This window comes from Gracilinanus agilis, chromosome 1, assembly GCF_016433145.1.
Source record: "Gracilinanus agilis isolate LMUSP501 chromosome 1, AgileGrace, whole genome shotgun sequence".
NCBI lineage: Eukaryota > Metazoa > Chordata > Mammalia > Didelphimorphia > Didelphidae > Gracilinanus > Gracilinanus agilis.
This window is the reverse complement of record NC_058130.1, coordinates 181854071-181877636: the sequence shown is the minus strand read 5'-3', so window position 1 is coordinate 181877636 and position 23566 is coordinate 181854071. Positions and strand designations below refer to the sequence as shown.

The 23566-nt window shown below is 36.3% G+C and overlaps 1 pseudogene; it reads left to right on the top strand.

The window, feature by feature from the left end:
• The first annotated feature begins 4881 nt into the window (after positions 1-4881).
• Positions 4882-12160, top strand: LOC123249378 (annotated as a pseudogene).
• Positions 12161-23566: the final 11406 nt, after the last annotated feature.

Below are 23566 nucleotides of genomic sequence, written 5' to 3'. Positions count from 1 at the left end.
TATGATTTCAAATCCAGAATTGGTTTACTGAACCATGCTGCTTCTCTAATTCAGCATGCTCTTATTCCATTCATACAAGTAAAGTTGAAATGATTTCAACTAACTGCCACATCAGTCTGTTAACCCCTTCACACTTGGGTCTTTGAGGGCTCTTCTTAATAGGCCATATAAATCATTTCAAATAGAAGATGAGAAATGAATAGAGCTAAGCAAATTGGAACCAATAAGAGTCTACTTGCCACTAACAAGATTCACCTGAATTTCAGATATTTTTCTTATAATTATTTTTAAATGAAACAAATTTCAAGATATATTCATTAATTGCCTCTACTTTTGTACCTTCTTCATGTGCCCTGCTGGCATGAAGTCTGTACCTGCTTTGTGCCTTCCCTTTGTAAATATACCATTCTCTTGTCTGCTCATGAGCACACATTAGCTTTTCCTGACAGCACTGACTCTTGGAACCCATAAGCTCTTCAGGAAGCTGCTTGTCATTTAAAATATAATAGAAGAAAATATGAACTTTGCATTTAACCTTTAACCAAAGGTTACCTGGCTCAGAGATAGCTATGTGCTTTCTTTTTAACCTCACACCCAATTCCCATGGCTGCTCTCCTCACACCCTATGCCAATTATCAGCTAACCTTATGCTCTGTCCTTAGTGAATTAACCCGATAGGTCATATGATTCAGCCCACATTTTCTGAATGCCCATGGTCCCATATATGAAGCACTGCTAGATAATGTGGGGCTCTCACCATCCCCCAATTTCTAGATTATACTAGATGTACTGATGAATTTTATTCCCTTATGTACTGGGCACATATGGGATTTATACCCTCTATGAGCTATTTGGGGCAGCTGGGTAGCTTAGTGGATTGAGAGCCAGGCCTAGAGACAGGAGGTCTTAGATTCAAATCCAGCCTCAGACACTTCCCAGCTGTGTGACCCTGGGCAAGTCACTTGACCCCCATTGCCTACCTTTACCAATCTTCCACCTATAAGTCAATACACACAGAAGTTAAGGGTTTAAAAAAGGGGCAGCTGGGTGGCTCAGTGGATTGAGAGCCAGGCCTAGAGACTGGAGGTCCTAGGTTCAAGTCCGGCCTCGGACACTTCCAGCTGTGTGACCTTGGGCAAGTCACTTGACCCCTATTGCCCACCCTTACCACTCCTGGGCTAAGGATGGTCCCTAGCCCGGATGAAAAAGGAGGAGGGTTGGGCTTGGGGCTAGCAACCCCACCCTGTAAAAACTACATCTGCTAAAGAAACTGCAACCTAAAGCAGGGGCAGCTGGGCTAGCTCAGTGGATTGAGAGCCAGGCCTAGAGATGAAAGGTCCTAGGTTCAAATCTGGCCTCAGACACTTCCCAGCTGGGTGACCCTGAGCGACTGTGTGACCCATTGCCTACTGGTTGTGGCCCTATGCTCCTAGAATGGAGTCCCAGGATAAAAAAAAATGAGCTATTTACTACAGAAGTCATTTATGTGTGTATGTGTGTGTGTGTGTATCATACCCATACAAATTTCATGGCTATGGGTGAGTAATTCGTCTTTTCACTGTTTCTCTAAAATGAGTTGTCCGGGGGCAGCTGGGTAGCTCAGTGGATTGAGAGTCAGGCCTAGAGACAGGAGGTCCTAGGTTCAAATCTGGCCTCAGACACTTCCCAGCTGTGTGACCCTGGGCAAGTCACTGGACCCCCATTGCCCACCCTTACCACTCTTCCACCTAGGAGCCAATACACAGAAGTTAAGGATTTAAAATAAATAAACAAATAAAATAAAATGAGTTGTCCAATCCCACTAACAAAGAAGCCCAGGAAAGCTTAGAAACCCTGGAACCACCCTGTCCAAGTAAGAACAGTAGTAATCATCCCAAGTTCCTTTCCTGGTGATGGAGAATTTACATATGAACTTGCAGCCCATTTTCCAGGAATCTTTTCTTACCTAACTAGCATGAATCAGTACCAATACCCAGGTCCAGGCTTCTACTCTCTCCCCACAAAGCCTCATTCTAATTGGCATACATAAGAGAAAATTCCCCAAACTTTACTGCTTTGGAGAGAGGGTGCACTATTACTGTCAGTGCTACACTAGGGTGCTTAGATCCAACTGAGGTCCAGTGGACACAAAATAGAGGGCATAGGAGGAAGTCATTGAAAGGAGAAGGGGATAAGCCTAGTAGAATACTATTCCAGAGTGAGAAGACCGCAAGAAGAGTTGGAAGGGAAAAATTGCATAATAACATTATAAAATGAACAACTTTAAAAGATTTAAGAAATCTAATCAATGCAATAACCAATCATGACTCCAGAGAACCTATGATGAAACATGCTACCACCCCCAGAGAAAGGTATAGAATGTATAAGGTATATACATTTTTCTTTATAGCATCTGTGTGTATATTTTAACTATACATATTTTTATTACATTTTTCTGACGGCAAAAATCTATCTTCTCCTTCCAACTTAACACCATGAATTGAGAATGAAAGAAAAGTAAAACACCATTATAAACATGTACAGTGAAGCAAAACAGATTTCTACATTGACCTTGTCCAAAAGACATAGATGATAGATACAGGCAGAGAGAAATATATACCTACACATACATAAATGTTTATGTGTATATATTATCAATAATATGTTTAGGTAAAATGTTTCTAGCCCTCTAGAATTATTAGTCCTTTGGAATCATAGTTGATCAGCACACTAAGCAGTTTCTAATACTTTCAAATTTGTCTTAGCCATATCATGGTCATAAATTTCTTTTTTGGTTCTTTTCACTTCACTCTATCTGAAACCAACCCTAGTACATTTCTTATAGCCCAATAATATTCAACTGCAATTATATAACACAATTTGTTCAACCATTCTTCAATTGATGGATATCCCCTAAAATTCCCATTATTGTCACCTCAAAAAGAGTTATAAATATTTTTGTGTATCCTTAATTAGAGTTTCTTTACACAGGACTAATCCTTCCCTTAATCCACCCTGCCTTTAATTCATCTTTTTTTCTACTTTCTCTCCTATTTCCCTGTTGAATGAAATGTATTTTCTTCAACAAAACTGTTTTTATGTGTGGGTGTACGTATTATATTCTTCCCTACTTTGACTAGGTCAGATGAGATCAAGGTTCAAATCAATCTTTCCCCCTCAATTCTTTTCTCTTTGTATAGTCATAAACTTGTACATCCTGATTATGTGAAATAACTTCCCCTTACTTTCCTTTTCCTTCCTCAGCCCCAATTCTGTGTAGTCCTGTTTCCCTTTCTTTCCATTCTTCTTTTAAGATCATCAAGACACAACAAAACAACTCCTCGGCCTTGTCTAGTCAGACTCCATCTGCAGCACCCAAAGATGACAGAGTTCAGAGAGGACTTGTGCATCCTTTCCCTATATTTGAGTACAAAGAGCTTATCCTTGTTTAAGTCTTTGTTATAGTTCATTCATGTTTACCTTTTTTATGTTTCCTTTCATTCCTATATTTGAACTTCATAGTTTCTATACAGCTCTGGTCTTTTCATCAATAATTTTTAGAAGTCATCTTTTTCATTATTGATCTATAATCTCCACTGTAGGATTATATCGTATTATAGGCTCTTTGCTCCTTTATAGTGATGACTGTTGAATTTTGTGATCCTGAAGGTCGCTCCTTGGTGCTTGAATTTTTTTCTTTCTGGTTACTTACACTATTTTTTCTTTGGCCTGAAAACTCTGGATTTTGGCTATAATGTTCTTGGGAATTTTCATTTTGGGGTTTCTTTCAGGAGAAAACAGGTAGATTCTATTTCTACTTTGCCCTCTGGTTCTAAGTGATTTGGGCAGTTTTAAGATTTCCTGAAACAACATTTAGTCAGATGCCTAGGGCATTAAGAATCATTCTTAATTTTTTTTCTCCTTCATCTTTTTTTCCAGGTAAATTGTTTTTTTGTTATGAGACACCTTACAGTTTCTTCTTCTTTTTTTCAGTCTCTTGGAGTCATTAGCATCTATTTGATCCATTTAAATTATCAAGGAGTTTGTTGCCTAGGCAAGATTTTCTGCCTCTTGGGAAAGCTGTTAACTTCCTTTCTAATTCATTCTTCTATAGCTCTCATTTATTTTACAATTTACTGCTCACATTTAATTTATAAGTACTCTAGCTTCATTACTTCAAGGAATTCTAGTTGAACTTGTGCTCCTACCATGTTTCACTGTAAGGTTTTGCTTGTAAATGTCTTAAGAGTCATTCTCTCCTCCTAGGTTTGTGTCTTGCATGTACCTATCGCCAAAATAGTGTTTTATGGTGGGATTCATTTTTTGTTTGCTCATTCATCATTCAAGCCTTCTTCCTTATTTCAGACGTGTTGGTAGGACTATGCTCTGGGTACTTCTAGAAGGAAGATTTGAGTTGGTCACATTGCTGCTTTCTTGGAGTATTCAATTTGAGATTTTCCTGTTCTTCTGGGATAAGAGCCATATAGCCACTGCTTGTTTCTAAACTTTCTCCTTGCTCAATATACAGGATAAGTCTCATGATCACTTCTCATCATAGATCACTACCCCTAGATGCAAGTCCCATCTTCATTCTATATCTGTGACCCAGAAATGAAGTAGTTAACAGCAGTACTGTCATTTGGCACCTATCCTTACACCCTACACCAGATCTCCCCCAACTTCAATCTGAAAACTCTTCTTGTGAAATTGCAGTCTCTCCCTACTAATGTACTGTGCAGCCATACCTGAAGAGATGCTATTCCTAGGGTCCACAGTTCTCTCCGTCTCTCTCTGCTGACTGGGGATGGAAAAAATGACTCACTGTGGTTTTTTTCTTGGATTTCCTGATCAAGACTTTATCTTGCACAATGCAGGAGAATTTATTAAAATGATACCGGCAAAATGCCTAAGTTTCTTGCAACAAAGATCTGTGGAAGCACACTAAACCCTTCTAAAATGGTAAATCCATCAATATTATTCTCATCCAAAAAATAATATATGTAAAATACTTTGCAAACATTAAAGTTCTCTATAAAATGTTAGCTATTGTTATAATTATTCTTCTCCTCAACTCCATCAACATCACCACCACAGATGCAAAGGAATTTGCACAGTGCTAGCCTTTTGCATGGATGAATTAAAATAACAATGACTAATGTAAATATAATGATATGCCTTTTAGAGAGAGGGAAACTTTTGCCCTTTACATGAAATTACAAAAAGTGAACATTATTTACAGCTACAGAAATATTGTTTGAAGAAAAAGTTGTGTATGTCCACCTCCAGAGAAAGAACTGATGAATAGAAACAAGCAAAACATAGTTTTATGTATGCATATATCTTTTTGTCAAATGATGCCTTCTCTAGTGTAGTGATGGAAGGAAGAAGGAAGGAAACTATCTGGGAATTTTAATATAAAAACAAATAAATAAAATTAAAAATCTAAAGAGAGGAAAACTGTATTGTCAAATGATGAAACCCAGATTATATGACAACATAATTAAATAAGACTGATTAGTACTACTCTGACTTTTGTGTTATTACTTGAGGAAGCCAGATAGACCTTACTTCTACCAGTCAGTTACACAGACCCTATATTTTTTTAAAGTGCCTCCTTTATTAATGCTTGAAATCCCACTACTTGCAATTTATTCCTTTGGCTTAAGTATCACTTACTCTTCATGATCATCTCTTTAAAAGCCTTGGGCATGTCACTCCTCTACTCCAGGATCAGTTTATTCTTCTATAAAATAAGAAGATTGGATTCTATGACCTCTAAGATCCCATTTAGCACTAAGTTTGAAAGTTCCTAATACCTTGGTGGGAATGAGTGAATTGATGTTGTCCTTAGTGACAAGAAAGATCCAGGAAACACAGACTATTGGAAACTAGTAGGGAAGGGAACAAGGGAGGAGAAAATAGAATAGTTGGATGGATATGTAAATGTTGAAGAATAACTTTTGTTTACTGATGACTAGCCTTTCTGTTTTAAACCCACACTTTCTGAACAATGCAGACTGTAGTCAAAATCCAAATGAGAGAGAGAAGACAGCAGTCAGAATGTCACTATACAGGCTGTATTTAGCAATGTACCAGCAGGCACTGAGAAAGGCAACTGAATACAAGATAGACTGTATCACATAAGAACCTCCAGTTACCCTAAGAAAACAAAACAAAACATTCTGCAAATCTCATTCTATTTACCCTTAGGAGTCCTAACAACTCATACGGTTTCTAGGGGCAGAGATATTGAAGCCCCCAAGGTGGTCAAGGTCAGATATGAAGCAGTGCATTCTTGTTCTCATCAAGCAGACCTTAGGGGTTATGATGCCTTAACTTTGCTAGCTGGCCAGATTGAAGGAGGCAAGAGAATTATGTTACTGGGAATTCTTGGCATTTCCCAAATGCCAGCCTCCTTACTCATGATACATTGCAGCCTATAAAGTAAAGATTCTGAACTGGGCAGAATCGCAAGGGGAACCTCAGCTATACAAAGGAGATGGCAAGTGAAATTCATTACATCCTTCCATGCATGGCTGAATTGGAAAACTGAGTGACCTAAAAGAAGTGATAGATTGGGACAAGCGTGGGATAAAGGCATTGGAAGCATAAGACCTAGGTTCTTATTTTGTCTCGGATGCTTAACTGTAGACAAGACCAGTACTGAACACCGTAGGCTCCAATTTCCTCAGATGAAATAACAGATCATGTTCAAATGAGCACCTATTCTTTAACATATATGTGTATATATTAAAAAAAAGATGATAATTGTCAAGTTTTTAATCCAGTGCCTGACGTGGTAAGTGCTATATTTTATAATTCTTATTTTTGCATATATGTACACTTACGTATACACATAGGTATATACCATCATATGTATGCATATATATATATATATATATAGCTTATATAATTTCAGAATATTTGGTGATCTTTCTGATATATGATTTCATTAGAGACAGACAGACAGACAGACAGAGATTGAGAGAGAGAGAAAGAGAGACAGAGAGACAGACAGACAGAGAGAGAAGGTAAATTAAAAATCTGATAGGAAGGAGGCTTGGAGAGTAAAGGAACTAGATAAAAGGAAGTTTGCAAGTCATCTTTAGCTTTCGCTTCTTATCAATGCCTATCCCAACCCTTTTATCAAAAGTACCTTGAACTTGACTATTTTGTCTCCTGAATAACAAACACTCAAAGGTTAGGTAAAAACCAAGAGCTAGTCTTTGAGAAGTCAGTCACCATGTTTCCATGGTTCTGACCTTACAAAGTTAAAGGTGAGTTGGGGTAGCCAATTTACATGTTATACCTCAAAGCATCTGAATTAAAGGAAATGTGGGCAAGAGGTCATGGAGTCTTCATTGCAGAGAAGGCCTTAATTAGGCAATGTGCTTCAAAATTGCCTTATTTTAAAAAAATAAAATAGTACATTAGCTAAAAATGGACCAAGATTCTCATTAAATCTTTGATCCCTTCTCTTCTGAATCCCTAAAAATGGGAATATGAGGAAAGTCTTTGAATAAGAAGTGATTGCCTTTCCCTCTAAAGCCAAAAATATATATAAAAAGGAATATACAGATAAATGACCCCTGGGCATTTTCATGCTTTTATTTTCTCATAAAAGAGTTTCCTACTCTAACTTATATGATAATAATATAAAACTGGTGGTGAGGAGTTGGAGAAGACTTCAAGAAGGAATGGAAATGAATTGTACAAAATAACACTAACTCAGTAGTCCTCACTTTATTTAAATGGCCTCCTTCTCTAGTCACTAAGAAGTTTGATTATATTTTTCTTCAAGGGCTCCATTTTTTCTAAATAGGGCCAATTTGACTCGTTATTTTCATGTCAGCATCAATAGAATGAAAATTAGCCATTGTTACCAATTTTGCTGGGTTCAGAATATAATCAAGAAGGGAGAATAAGCCACTAGAGAAATCACTTTAATATCTACCCATCACCAATGCTGAAGATCCCATTTGAGGCAATTCTCTATACCTCAGTTTTTTCCCAAGTCATCTCTCCTAAACAAATTATACTTTCCTCCCTTCCATCATTCTCTCTTTTGGCAAATCAGTTCAACTCTACTCTGAAATAATTTACCTCCCTTTTTCTACTGAGAATGATTCCTTGCCAAATCCCAACCTTAAGTTATTTCCATCATCTGCCTCCTCTACTCCCATTCATATGACGCTGAAAGAACCTGGAGAAAATCTAGAAATTGTACTAATTAGGTTTATTGCAAATTTATGTTACATCATCTAAATCAGGGCAATACTACAGCAAAGTGATTGTTTTAGGCATCCCTAATGGATTTGATGTTCCCAAGTTTTTAATGGCATTCTTTTCCTTCTCTTCCCAGCTGAGGATTTTACCTCATAGTCTACCAAAGCAGTTGAGGTTGCTAAGAGCTCACTCTTCTCCCCTCTCTTCCTTAGTTCACATCACTCATATATATTCTCTTATTAGTTTCTCTTTCACTCCTAAATCACATGAATAGGTAGCTTTTCTCTCTGATCCCTAATATGCTCCCTTGATCCTATCCTAACCCATCTTCTCCAGTAGATTTCCCCCACATTTATTCCAGCTCTTGCTAATCTTCTCTGTGCTAATCTCTTTTGCTTATAAATGTGTTCATGTTTCTTCCATTCTTAAAAAAAATCCTCATTTTATCCAACCTTTCCTTCTAGCTATCACTCCTTCCCTTCTTGGCTAAAATCCTAGAGCAAGCTCTCTGCGATTGTATTTTCCATTTTTTTCTCCTTTAACTCTCAAAGCCAGTGCAATCTAGCATTATTCAACTGAATTGTTCTCTGAAATCACTAAAGTTCTCTTAATTGTCCAGTCTAATGGCCTTTTCTCAATAGGTCATTCTTGGTTACTCTTAAGTCTTTGACATTCCTGGATACTCTCTCCTGCCTGGATTTCATGGTATTGTTCTCTCTTCATTTTCATCCTTACTCTCTGTTGACTCCTTCCTGGTTACCTTTGCTGAATTTTCATTCAAATCATGCCCACTAACTGCAGATGTCCCCTAAGGATATGCCCTAATCCATTTTCTCTTTTTTTGCACCATAAGGGATCAAAAATCTATAGTCTATGGGCCAAATTTTGCCAAATTTACCCATTTTTGTATGACCCTTGAGCTCAGACCTCAGAGCTAAGAATAGTTTTTACATCTTAAAAATGTAGTCTCTTTGTTTTACATGAGTTCGCAAGTGTAAGTGAGACTATATTACAGATATCCCTTTCACACCTCAACTTTCCCTATTATAACTTCAATATATTATGGGTCAGCATAAGAAATTAAGTGGGAAGTTTTTAGGCGTTTTGGAGAAGTCGCAGACGACAGACACACAAAGGCCAACAGATGACACAGAAAAAGTTTTGAAACCCAGAAATTAATTATATATATATAGTTTTATATAATATCAACATATTTTATCTTTGAATACCATAAATATATATACAGTATTTATTTTTAAAGTTAAAATAACTAAAGAGCTAATGTTTGCAAAAAGAACATGAAAACCAGCAGAAATAGAGATATTTTAAAAACTTTAGTAACTCATAAATGCATATAAGGCACTGTAAAAACCCCATTAAAGAAATTTATACTTTTTCACTGGTACCAAAAGAGAGTCAAAAATTTTAACTCGGATTTTCCAGATCACTGGAGCACTGTGCCCCTACCACTTACCCCCACCATCACTGATGATATGGAAGGGATACCTGTCCTTGCCTTCTCAATGGTGGGGGAAGGCTTGGAGAGAAGGAAAGAATTTGGAATTGAATATATTTTTAAAAAGAATGTTAAAAATTTATAAATTAAGAGTTGGAAATTAAAGGGATGTCTCTCAATTGGGAAATGACTGAACAAATTGTGGTATATTATGGTGATGGAATATTATGATACTAAAATGAATGATGAACAGGATGATTTCAGAAAAATCTGGAAAGATCTATGTGAACTGATGTAGAATGAAATAAGAAGAACCAGGAAAGCCAACAATTTTATGGAGCAATCAAATGTGATAGATTTTGCTACTAACAGCAATACAATGATTCAGTACACATAGGTTCAATTACTATCTCTATGCATATGATTCCTAGATCTCTCTATCCAGCCCTAGTCTTTCTCTCTTGAATTCCATTTCTCATTTTAACTGCCTTTTGCCCATCTCAAACTGTATGTCCCATAAGCTTCTCAAATTCAACAAGTCCAAAACAGAAATAATTTTCTCCTTCCCCCCACAAGAAACAAAAAACCTTCTTTCTTTCAACTTTCCTATTATTGTTAAAGGTACCATCTATCTCCCAGTAACCCAGTGACTTCACAATGTGGCATCCTTAACTTCATTCCTTCACACTCAGCTCTCATATTTAATGTTTCATCAGGTCTTGTCATTTCTACCTTTACTACCTCTCCCATATACATTCTATTCTCTGTACTCATATAACCAGCACCTCGATGAAGGCTCCTCATCATCTAATGCTTGGAATATTGCAATAATCATTTGTTTAGCATTTTACCTTCAAATCCCTTCCTCCTCCAATCCTGTCTCCACTCAGCTGTCAATGTTATATGCCTAAAACATAGATCTGATCTTGTCATCTTTATTCACAGGAAACTCTAGTGTGTGTTTTTTAAATAAGTTTAAGGATCAAATATAAAATCCCATCTTTGGCCAGAGGCACTGCCATCCAGTTGCTGGAAGCATAGCAGAGGCCAAGCTAGGATTGAAGGAGGGACCTTGGCAGCAATACTTTTCAAGTCTTGGCAATGGCTCAGGAAATCTCAGCTACCTTGATGATGTTCCATTTAAGATATAAGACAAATTCAAGATACCAGCTAAAGTTGGTCTGCCTATTGTGTTCTCCTTGCCTGATTATTTATAAGCTGTCAGAGAAATACAATATAACTTTTCTTTGGAGGAAAAAAGCAATAGAGTGGGCAGAAGACATTTAAAAAAATCCAGGAAACACAGTGGGAAACTGAGTGAAAAGCTGAAAAAGCAGAAGCTCCCAATAAAATATTGTGAGTAAGAGTACTAGGATTATTAGGATCAGGCCAAGGGTATTAAATGTCATCCTTGCCAGCTTATGATGAAAAAAATATTCTTATCCCAACCTATGTCAGCATCAGTGCAATAAAACAGAAGGTTCTCAATGTGCCACATACAAAGGTAAATTTCAGCTCCAATGACTTGAATGTGAAGAAGACCTACTTCATAACATAGAATTAACAACTGTTGATGATAAAGAACTAAGAAACATTATTGATGGTACAACCAAATCTACATTGGCCCAAATTTTAGACCATAATTTGCCCAAAAGTGCTATGGGTCTGTGTTGCAGGACCAGGAAATCTCAGCATCCCTGGAATGAGCTACACTAGATTTCAAGCCTCTTCACAAGTCTAATGTCTTTATCACTTTATCACAGTTAGGTAAATGTGAAAAATGTCCCTCCCCCTCATTGCTTTGAGCAATATTTTATCTCCTTTCTTCCTTGAACTTGATTCAGATAACAGTAAGCAAAAGATAGCAAAACATGCAAGCACTTTTTCACAGTATCTCCCGCCTCCACAATGGCACTTTTCTTGAATTCCTTAAAGCCATCCACCCAGAACAATGCTAGCAAACTCACTGGATGCCATGAAATAAAACTTTAAGCTTGAAATTTGGACAGTGGCAAGGAGATGACAACACTATCCCCCGCATCCCAGCTGTTTTCCTGACAGTTTTATCAGTGTGTACAGAAGAGTCATCACCTCCAAACACAATGCTGATGGTCATGCCTTACAATGTCAGGACATGAGTTCCTAACACACCCAGATGTCCCCATCATTCAAGTACATCAACCTTTTTGGATCTGCAAGCATCATGCCCCAGGCATTAATGTGGACTACACAGGAGATTGTGTCTTGAAAAGTAATGAAAAAGGAAGGAAAAAACATAAAGCAAATTCTTGACACTCTGTAAAAAGGATTTTAATCTCATTCTGGTAGAAGGTAGAAGCTTTGGAAATGTACCACTGTTCAGAGGAAAAGACAACAGAAAATCTTTAGTTAATAAGGAAATTTAAGGAAATGGACTTCAAACTGAAAGATACTGACAAAGATTTATTATTACACAAAAATGACCAGGTCAGCACCTCAGAAGACATCATGGTTTTCTAGCAACTGAGCACCCAATTTGCTAAGCATTTTTATTCTTCAAAAACAACTATTAGTAAAAAGTGAAAAGGAAAAAAACCTCCACAAAAACCAGGCTTATTATCCTTTACTCCCCTCTATGCAGTCGATGATCTAGTAACATTGACCTTTGGGTTGTTACTCACACATTTTATTCTATCTCTCACCTCTATGCCCAACTCTATGAAGTAGGAATAGAATCTACCAATCATCTCCTGAAAGAAACCTCAAAATGAAAAATTCCCAAGAATGTTATAGCCAAAATCCAGAGTTCTCAGGCCAAAGAAAAAATAGTGTAAGCAACCAGAAAGAAAAAATTCAAGCACCAAGGAGCCACCTTCAGAATCATACAGTTCAGCAGCCATCACTAAAAGAAGCAAAGAGCCTATAATACAATATAATCCTACAGTGGAAAATATAGATCATTAATGAAATAAATGACTTCTAAAAATTACTGATGAAAAGACCAGAGCTGTATAGAAACTATGAAGTTCAAATACAGGAATGAAAGGAAACATAAAAAAGGTAAACATGAATGAACTATAACAAAGACTTAAACAAGGATAAACTCTTTGTACTCACCTATGGGGAGAAGATGCACAAGTCCTCTCTGAACTCTATCATCCGTGGGTGCTGCAGATGAAGTCTGATTAGGCAAGGCCTGGGAATTGTTTTGTTGTGTCTTGATGATCTTAAAAGAAGAATGGAAAAAAGAGCTGCAATTGAGGCAGCTGGAGGCTCAGTGGATAAAGAGCCAAGCTTGGAGTCAGGAGCTCCTGTGTTCAAATCTGGCCTCTGACAATTTAAAGCTATGTGACCCTTGGCAAGTCATTTAATCCCCATTGCCTACCCTTTACTGCTCTTCTGCCTTGGAATCAATACTTAGAATAAAAAAGAGCTGCAATAAATAATTTTTGTAGAAATAGACCCTTTTTCCTTTTTTGATCTCTTTGGGATAAAGACCTAGTGACAATATTGATGGAACCAAAGGTCTGCATAGTTTTAGAGTCCTTTGAGCATAATTTCAAATTGCTTTCTTGAATGATTAGATCAGATTACAATTGCATGAATACTATATTAGTGTCCCAATTTTGCTGCATTCTCTCCAACATTTATTATCTCCCTTTCCTGTCATATTAGCCAATCTGATAGGTGAGGTTTCTAGCTTTTAGTTTTTCAGAGTTCTTTTAATTTGTATTTTTCTAATCGAGTGATTTAGAGCATTTTATTTTAATTTTTAAACCCTTAACTTCTGTGTATTGACTTATAGGTGGAAGATTGGTAGAGCATTTTTTCATATGACCATAGATGGCTTTGATTTCTTCATTTGAAATATGCTTATCATATGCTTTGACTAATTAATTCCCTGCCTTTTCAACCCTCACACCTGGGATATCTCCCTCCTCACCTCCACTTCTCAGCTTCCCTCAAGATTTAGTTCAAATCCTATCTTCTTTAGGAGGATTTTCCCAGTACTCTACATGGCCAGTACCTTCCTTCTGAAATTACATTTCATTTTTGCTCTATGTTTGTTGCATATTCTTAGCTATTTCTACATCCTCTCCTCCATTAAACTATGAAATCCTTGAAAACAGGAACTCTGTTTTTGCTATTCTTTGTATCCACATTTGGTAGAACAGTGTCTAACACATCATAAGAAAATTTTTAAAATGCTGTTGACAGAATCCCTTCCATAGCTTCTCTATACCCCTAAGGTACAGTTTAACTACAACTTCTCTTCTATCAGCCTCAACTCATTAGCAGTTTCTGGTCCTTGTCAGTTCCCAGCTCCTTCAATGTTCCACTAGAGCTCTCTTTCCTTCCCAGTAGACAATGGTCATATCACTGCAGTGCTGTCAGCTCTCATTCTATCCCATGGTTTTCTGGGGCCTGCTGCTCAAATATCACTCTACCTGCTATTCTTTGCAGTCTTATTTTCCTCTTAAGAGGGTACTCATTGTCCCTCTGCCTTCTTGACCCTCAACATTCTTTTTTTTTTTTTAAACCCTTGTACTTCGGTGTATTGTCTCATAGGTGGAAGAGTGGTAAGGGTGGGCAATGGGGGTCAAGTGACTTGCCCAGGGTCACACAGCTGGGAAGTGGCTGAGGCCGGGTTTGAACCTAGGACCTCCTGTCTCTAGGCCTGACTCTCACTCCACTGAGTTACCCAGCTGCCCCTCTCAACATTCTTAATAGGCTATCATTCCTGAAAATGGGACTTGTTCCTTTCTCAGATGATCAGCTCAAATTTGGACTTAGAAACTAATTTGAAATTATGCCCACACCAGGGCAAGTCGCTTGACCTCTGTCTCAGTTTCTTCATCTGTAAAACGAGGGTAATAATTGCACCTACTTCCTATGATTGCTGTGCGGATAAAATAATACGATATTTGGAAAGCACCTTGCAAAACTTTAAGTGCTATATTTAATTTGTTATTGTTTTCAGTGTTGATAGTCCTCATAGTCTCAAACTTCACATAGTAGGATTTGGTATTAAGTGAGGGGATTCAAGGGGACACCTCCTTCATCTGCCAGTCCCAGAAGTCTTTGTCTCTAATCAATACTTATTTATGCTGTCACTGCCACTTGTCTCATTTCTTCTTCCTGTATCTCAAGAGATACATCTCCTACTCATTTCAGCACCTGTTACTGGAATTCCATTCCTCTCTCCCCATTTGTCCATCCATTACCCATCTTCCCTTGGGTAGCTGGAACAAGTTTTTCAAAGTGTAGGGCTGCTTCTAGATGGCGATAGAAATGGCATTAATTCCTTACATTATAGGTATATGGTGATCAAGATGAGGGATTTATTATAACTACTGCATTAAGTTTTACTATTAAAAAGGTAAAAAGAATTATTTAACAAATTCAGTCACTCATTCAGAAGCTAGAAGTTCGAAGATTGTGCAACTACAGGGGTCAGGGAAACTCTGCCTTTAGGTGGAAGGAGCTAGCTGAAGGCCAATAGACCTGTCATTTCAACCAAGAAAAGAATCAGCCAGAATCTTCCACCTTGGTTTAGGGAAGTGGAGTAATTCCAGCCAGACATACAGAAATGAACCAACATACAGAAACAACAAACCAACAAATCAACCATTAGGAGATGGTATAGAGGAAAGGGGAGAATCATTAGCATAGTTTTCCTTTGCCATAAGAGTCCAATCAAATTACAAAAAGTTGATAATTTAAGAAACTTCTAACAGGTTGTGAAAAATGCATAATTTCTGTCTAAGGCTAGAAAACAATAGCACTAAAAGAATCTCAACATGATTCTGTTTGTGTTGAATTCAGTAGAAACTCATTGGAACATTTGATAAGAAAAACATCTCCTATTAGTGACACCTCTTGTTTTTAGTGTGGCTTTTGGAGGAATGACCTACACAGAGAGCAAGAAAGCAATTGTTCAATCAGACAAATAATTCATTTAAGCTATATGCCTTATGTGTCTGTCAATAATGATAACAACAACAACAACAACAACAACAACAACAACAACAACAACAATAGGGGCAGCTACCTGGATCAGTGGACAGAGAGAGACAAGCCTAGAGAGGTCCTGTTTTCAAATCTGATCTCAGATACTTCCTAGCTATGTGACCCTGGCAAATCACTTATCTCAACTGCCTAGCCCTTATTGCTTCTCTGCCTTGTAACAAATACTTAGTATTGATTCTAAGAGAGAAGGTAAAGGTTAAAAAAATCTATCTTCTGTTTGGTAGGGACATGACCAGGGGACATACCAAGATTTGGAGCCCACCAACAAGATCCATCACTGATGCCTGGACTGACCAAGATGGAGCTGAACACTGAAGCAAATAAAAATTGTACTTTATAGAAAAAAGCCATGAAGTATACCTGGAGCTATGACTAGCAACTTCTGATTTCTGTTTGTTAATAAGGAGCTGATCACTATCCCTATACAATTATGTTAAACTAGTTAATACTGATTAGAACTAATCCTAGACATAAAATTATTAAGTGAGCAGTGGTGTATCAAAAATAGGGAAAGGGTCAAATTATTTCTCACAGCATAATTTTAAGCACTCTCAAAGCCTTGAACTCCACATTTCAGACATGCTACATCTTGTTAATTTTCTTCCATAAGAAATGAATTCTTAATTTTAAGTTAAGTTGTTAATTGACCACTCGAGAAAACCTAAAATGACCAGTAGACCCCTCCACAATCCAAATGGCCACCCAAAAGAGCAAGCAGGGCCAAAGAGCAGGGCAAAAGAAAGCATGGCAAGAGATAGGGGCAAAAGAGACCGAGGCCCTCTCATGCAGCCCAGTATATACCCTTTGTGACCTCATCCCTCAGTCCCTCCCCTAGATATCTCAAGACATCTCTGATTGCTAAATAGTCACTAAAGAGGTAGACTTAGAAACTCCATCTCCTTCAATAGTTCATCATAAGACGAGGCAAGTCTTAAGGATGCCAGAAGATCCTAACCTCCTTGCCAATGTAATAGGACCACCATGCTTTCCAACATGATGGCTAGAGCTTACCAACTTCATTTAATTTTCCAAGTGGGTCAAGTGGCTATTAGACCCAGCTCTTAACCCTTTTATCCCCAACAAAAGAAGGGAGATTCAACCCAGTTTCATAACCTGGGAAAGAAACTATTTCAGCCTGATCTTAGAATCAGGCTGTTCTTAGTGAAGCTAAAGGGGAAATTATTTCATAATTTAATATTAATTTTCCACACTTTTTTCTCTCTTTTTTTAAAACCCTTAACTTCAGTGTATTGACTCCTAGGTGGAAGAGTGGTAAAGGTGGGCAATGGGGGTCAAGTGACTTGCCCAGGGTCACACAGCTTGAAAGTGTCTGAGGCTGGATTTGAACCTAAGAACTTCTGTCTCTAGGCCTAACTCTCAATCCACTGAGCTACCCAGCTGCACCCTTAATTTTCAACACTTTCAAAATTCTGGTGTCCAGAACTACACATGATATGTGCTGTTAAAACTTCATTATTTCAGACACAACCCTTTTAATATAGATTAAAATGTTTTAGCTTTGATGATGTGTTTTTGCTTTAGTGACTACCATGTTAAACAACTAATTCATACTGCAACTCATTGAAACAACCAGACTATTTTCTCGTCATATCTCCCTCAAACTTTAATTGTACAGTGGATTATTTTTAATCCAAGTATAGGACTCTAGATATAACTACATTGAATTTAATCTTATAATTTTCAACATTTATAATATGAACTATATATGCATGTGTATATATTATATTGCCTGTATATAAAATAAATCCACACATATAAGTATATATACATATATATATACATATATATACATATTTGTATATCAGTTTCATTATCAAACATAGAAGTTATTTTCTTCTAACTTTATTGACCAATTTGATAAGAATTCAACTAAAATCATTGATAAAATATTGAACATTAAAGGGAAAAGGTCAAGACTGAAATTTTCTTTCACTAAAGATTTTTCTCCAAGCTAATATTTATCCTTAATCTCAACCCTTCCAATCTGCATATTTAATGAGTTCTGAAGTCACCATCCTTTAGCCCACATCTCTCCTTTTTTGTCATGGTTATCATGGGATACTTTGGCAATTATCTAGTGAAAATTCAGGCATATTCAATATATAATATTCCCCTGATCTGCCACCCTAAAAATCCTGCAAAAAAAATTAATGGAAGTAAATTTGACCTTCTTATTTTTTGATGAATCTATGCGGACTTTTAGTGATTACTACTTAACTTTATAAGTACTCATAAACCAGCCTTTCGGAAATGACTTCTAGAATTTTGCCAGGAAATAATTATGAACAAGTTTGTCTGAAAAAGCAAATTTTCCTGGCACTGAATTAAAACACAAACTTAACACATGTACAATGTGCATTAACAACATACAAGGGACAATAGTCAACAAAACATACAATATCTAAATCTATTGTTTTGCAAAAGACGGAAGCTTTATGTAAATGGATGTTGCTTTAATTGCTATCCTATTAAAGGTAAAGGTAGAACATTAAATACAAACTCAATGAAAATATTTTAATAATCTAATGGTCCAGGTACTTTGCCCTAAATTCATATAAAATAGAACAGGAAGAATATAGTTGAGTGCATATTTATCATAGTCAATCATCTACCTTCCTCACATATCAGATGTCTCAAAAGAATTTATGATCAAATGATATGAATGGGCATTTCTTAATGGAATACATCCAAGAGATTAACCACCATATAAAAAAATGCTCTATAGTACTAGTAATTAGTAGCTCTGAGGCTCTACTTTATATCCATCAGATTGACAATGATAACAAAAAGGGATAATGAAAATATTGTAGGGACTGTGGAAAAACAGGAACATTAATGCAATAATGATGGAGCTGTGAATTAGGCCAGGTGTTCCATTCTAGGAAAAAAATTATAATTATTCATTAAAAAAAAGTAAATCCCACTACCAAGCCCATATGATAAATGAAAGGAATGGATTTCTTTTACAATTAAAAATAACAAAATGGATGATTTCAGAAAAATCTCAGAAGATCTACATTAACTAATGCAAAATGATATGAGCTGAACCTAGAAATGTGGTAAAAAAATCATTGTAAAGAAAAAACAACTTTGAAAAGAACTCTGACCAAAAGTGGGGAAATGAAAGTAATACAAGAAAAAATGGGCCAATTGGAAAAGGAGAACCAAAACTGACAGAAGTAAACCAGGTTTTAAAAATTGAAACTGACCATCTAGAAACTAATGGTTTCATGAGAAATCAAGAAACAATAAAGCAAAATCAAAGGAATGAAAATAGAGAGGAAATCATTAAATACCTTATTGAAAAAACAACAAACCTGTAAAACAGGTCTAGGAGAGACAATCTGAGAATTATTGATGAAGAAAAACCTTGGATATCATATTACAAAAAATTATGAAAGAAAACTGCCCAGAGATCCTTGAAAAAGAAAATGAAATTGAAATTGAAAGAATTCACAGATTGCCTCCAGAAAGAAATCCTCAACTGACAACTTCCTGGAATGTAATAGCCAAATTCAAGAGACACCAAGCCAAGGAAAAAATACTTCAAACAGCCAGAAAGAAACCATTCAAATACCATGGAGCTACAATCAGGATCACTCATAACCTAGAGACTTCTACATTAAATGTAATGGGGATAATTTGAGGAAAGGTGTGTGGGATAAGGGAATTTTGGAAGGAGGTTGCCAGAGACTTGCTAAATGGGTAATCTAGGTTATAGGTAGGCTGGGATTAAGGAGATTCGGGATATAATAGGGCTGAAGTCAGGAGTATAACACAGAAGGGAAACAGAGATCTTCAGGGAGAGGAGAAATTAAACTAAACAGACAAACAGCAGGGTTTACAGACTGGGACTTAGACTCAAACACAGGCTGAGGGAAATAGACTAAACTGAAATTAACAAACAGGATTTAGTTAATTTCACAGGAAGGGACTTGTTTTGAAGTTACACCTTCCTTCAAGATGGATACCCCGGCTTCCCTTCAAGCCCAGAGTATGTTGGTTCTTTCCCTCTTCTCCCTCTCTTAATAACTAACAGACAAATTATACTAATAGGTCTGTTGAAAACACAAAAGGGTTTATTATCTTTAAAGGATGATTTGTCAGGAAAGTGGATTGAAGGAAAGCCCTAACAGTTGTCTCAGGAACCTCAGGTGGGGGAAGGGAGTCAGAGATGGAGTCTGAGTAAGGACCAGCCTTTAACTCAACTTACAAAATACTATTGATAACTAAAGGGAATAAAAGATGACTGACTAGTTTCTTTATATCTAATACTGTCAAATAACAATTAACCCTTCACAGATTTGAACTCCTCTCTAATTATTCTCCTTATTAACTCCACAGACATATAAGGTAAGGGATGGAAGGTAGGAAATAATATTAGGGAAGGAAGATATAAAGGATTTATCCAAAATAACAATTTCTTAAGTAAATGTATCAAAGCTAGGCTAAATTTCAATACTACAGCTAGGTAAGGAGACAGCTCAGCTGATCAGACAACCTCCCACCACGGGAGACCCTAATCAACTGTCCTTTCCTCAAGATTCCAAACTCCTAACTGCTTTTGGAACTCAGCCAAAGCTTGAAAAAACCATATGACTCCTTCTCTATACTACATTAAGGATTGGAAGGCATGGAACATGATATTCAGAAAGGTGAAAGATTTGAGTTTACAACCCGGAGTCACCTATCCAGCAAAATTGAGTATAGTCTTTCAGGGGAAAAATGGTCATTCAATAAGACAGAAGATTTCCAACTATTCCTGAGGAATAAGCCAGACCTAAACAAAAAAATTGAAGGCCAAATACAAGACACAAGAGAAGCTTAGGAAGGTAAATAAGAAAGAGAAAATTTAAAGTACTCATTAAGGTAAAAATGTTTATATGTCTACATGGAAAGAAGATTTCTATAATTCTCAAAAATTACTCTCTGTAGTAGAGAAGATAGAAGGAATTTACTCAGGGAGTGGAAAAGTAAGCTGATTCTGATAATATGATGTATATGATGATATATGATGATATGACATATATGTAAATGTGATGGTATGGAACGATATGTATATATGATATGATATGCATGCATATGAATGACATGTAAATATAAAGAGGCAAAAAAAATCAATACAGAAAGGGGAGGATAAGGGTGGTAATGGGCAACTTTAATCTCTTTGTAACTGACTCAAAGAGGGGAAAATGAACATACTGAGTGGGGCATAGAATTCTATCTTATCCTACAGAGAAGTAGAAGTAGAACAAAATGAGGGAAGCGAGGAGTAATAGACAAAGGAACTGGGGGGATGGTGACAAAAAGCAAGATACTGGTGAGAAGGAACAGAGTAAAAGGGAATAGAGCAGGATTTAAAGGGGATAATAAGATGGAGGGCAATACACAGTTAATAATCATAACACTTAATGTGAATGAGATGAAAGCACCCATTAAATGGAAGCAGAGAGCAGAGTGGATTAAAAACCAGAATCCTATTATATGTTGTTTACAAGAAACACATTTGAGGCAGGGTGATACACATACAGTGTCAAGGTAAAAGGCTAGAGCAGAATATATCATGCATAAACTAAAGTAAAAAAAGCAGGAATAGCAATCATGATACCAAACAAAACCAAAGTAGAAATTGATCTGATTAAAAGAGAAAAGGAAGGAAATTACATTTTGTTAAAAGGTACTATAAACAATAAAGTAATATCATTAATAAACAATTATGCACCAAATGCTATAGCATCTAGATTTCTAAAGGAAAAATTGAAGGAATTCAAGGAGGAAATAGAAAGTAAGATCATACTAGTGGATTAACCTTCCCCTCTCAGAACTAAATAAATCAAACCAAAAAATAAATAAAAAAGAAGTAAAGGAAGTAAATTAAATGCTAGAAAAATTAGAGTTAACAGATATCTGGAGAAAACTGAACAGGAATAAAAAGGAATATACCTTCTTCTCAGCAGCACATGGTACATATACAAAGATCAACCATGTTCTAGGGCATGGAAATATTGCAAATAAATGAAGAAAAGAACTAATAAATGTCATTTTTTCAGATCATAATGCAGTAAAAATTATAATTAACAAGGTTCCATGGAAAGGCAAATTTAAAGTTAACTGGAAATCAAATAATCTAATTCTTCAAAACAGGTGAATCAAAGAAGAAATCATAGGAACAATTACAAACTCTATTAAAGAGAATGACAATGAAGAGACATCATATCAAAACCTATGGGATACAGCTAAAGCAGTACTCAGGAGAAAATTTATATCACTGAGTGCCTATACAAACAATATAGAGAGGGCAGAGATCATTGAATTGGGCTTACAACTTAAAAAATTAGAAAAAGAACAAATTAAAAATCCCCAGATAAAAGCTAAATTGGAAATACTAAAAATTAAAGGAGAAATTAATCAAATTAAGAGTAAAAGAACTATTGAGCTAAATAAATAAGACTAGGAGCTGGTACTTTGAAAAAAACAAATAAGATAGATAAAGTACTAGTCAATTTAATAAAAAAAGAAAGAAGAAAATCAAATTAATAGTATCAAAGATGAAAGAGGCAATGAATAGGAAATTAAGGCAATTATTAAGAACTACTTTTCTCAATATATGGCAATAAAATATAATTAGGTGAAATGGGTGAATATTTACAAAAATATAAATTGCCGAGATTAACAAAAGAGGAAATAGAATTCTTAAATAATTCCATCTCAGAAAAAAGAAATCAAATAAGCCATCAAGGTATTTCCTAAGAAAAAACTTTTTTATACAATTAGAAAAAAATTATAACAAAGTTCATCTGGAAGAACAAAAGATCAAGAATATCAAGGGAAATTATGAAAATAAATGTAAAGGATGAGGGTCTAGCAGTATCAGATCTTAAGCTGTACTATAAAGTAGTTGTCATCAAAACAATATGGTACTGACTAAGAGACAGAAGGGTGGATCAATGGAATAGACTTGGGATGAATGTCTTCAGCAAGATAATGTTCAATAAACCCAAGATTCCAGTTTTTAGGATAAGAACTCACTATTTGACAAAAACTTCTGGGAAAATTGGAAAAAAAGAATGGGGATAATTAGGTTTAGATCAATATCTCATACCTTATACCAAGACAAATTCAAAATGGGTAGATGACTTAAATATAAAGAGTGAAATTATAAATAAATTAGGTGAACATAGATTAGTATACCTGACAGATCTGTGGGAAAGGAAAGAATTTTAGATCAAGCAAGAGATAGAGAACATTGCAAAATGTAAAATGAATGACTTTGATTATATCAAATTAAAAAGGGTTTGTACAAAAACCAATGCAACTAAAATTAGAAGGAGAACAACAAAGTGGGAGAACAGTTTTATAACAAAACTCTCTGACAAAGGTTTAATTTTCCAAATATATAAGGAACTAAGTCACATCTACAAAAAAATCAAGCCATTCCCCAATCTACAAATAGTCAAGGGACATGTTATATTCAAATCCTGAGAAATGTTGGAGTCACCCTGATTGACAAGGGAGACAATTGGAGAGATTCAAATGTTCCCAGATGCCATGAGCCAGGGACAAAGTCGGTTGGCCTGGGAGTATAAATACCCCTAACAGCCACCTGGAGGGGTCTTTGGTCTTTGGTCTTTTGGTCCCTTAGATCTTTAGGTCTCTGAATCATCCTAACTCTTTAGGTCTCTTGGTCCCTGGGTGGTGAAGGGAGGCTGGGAGGTCTGAAGAAGCAGAGAGTGGGTAGGATCTATATATTTCCTGAAGGCTGTGAGAGCTAATAAATCACCAAACACTGATAATAAGAAAGCTGAGAGAAAATCACCAACACAGCTGTATCAAGGGCAGTCACTTTCTGGTTTGGCATTGGCCAGGCTTAGCCAG